Genomic DNA, 1,003 nt, shown 5'->3' with positions numbered 1-1,003 from the left:
AAACAGCTGCTCAGGAACTGAAATGTTTCACAAATAATATCCCTCAGTTTTCAGGACTTCATAATGCAGGGACAAAGATGAATTCATGGTTTCATACAGGAAATGTTTCTAATGGAAACTATAGGATATCAAAAGACATATAATACAGAATATAAGAATTAAAAACATGATGTATTTTAATGTAAATAACATTGATACTAATGATATAAACAAATACATCATAAATTCTCAATGCTTGTGCAGCCTGGAAGATACTGTAGGTTTTTGTACAGCTGCTCAACCAACTCCAGTCACTGTGGCTCTCGAGCACAATAATAAACAGCAGAAGCTTCAGTCTTCAGACTGTTCATCTGCAGATACACCTGCTGTCTGCTGTTGTCTCTGGAGATGGTGAACCGGCATTTGACTGACTGAGAGTAGTAGATGCTGCTACTGTCACTGCTGATAGTAGCGACCCACTCCAGTCCTTTTCCAGCAGCCTGTCTGATCCAAGCATTCCAGTAATCGCTACTGAACCCAGAATATGTGCAGGTCAGTGTGTGGGATTCTCAAGGCCTTTTAATCGCTGGTTCAGACTCAGTCAGTGTTTGACCCTCAGTACCTACAGACATTTAAACAGCTCATCAGTTACTGTAATGCAGTCATATTGTATTTGTACCAGGAGGTTTGTCAGAAAAACAATAACAGTTCTTACCTGCCCAGTTAATTGACAGGATGAGAAAAACAACCCAGTAATCAGGTGTGATCATTGTAAAAGCCAGGTGTCTCTGTCCAGTCTACAGTGTGTATGTCAATGATTTAGTGTCTGTCCTTCACTCTGCAACACATATGTAGAGATGGAAGAGGTCAGAATTTTGCATTGACTCCTCCTCAAAGACAAACACATCACATCTCTGGATAAGATATGATTTAGATCATTCTTTCATATTAAGATTTTAATGATGAAGATTCTTTTCAATTGATTCAATGGAAATGTTTCAACTCAAAACAGATGTATTTATTT

Source organism: Epinephelus moara, unplaced genomic scaffold, assembly GCF_006386435.1.
Source record: "Epinephelus moara isolate mb unplaced genomic scaffold, YSFRI_EMoa_1.0 scaffold696, whole genome shotgun sequence".
Lineage (NCBI taxonomy): Eukaryota > Metazoa > Chordata > Actinopteri > Perciformes > Serranidae > Epinephelus > Epinephelus moara.
Note: the sequence above shows the minus strand (reverse complement) of the source record.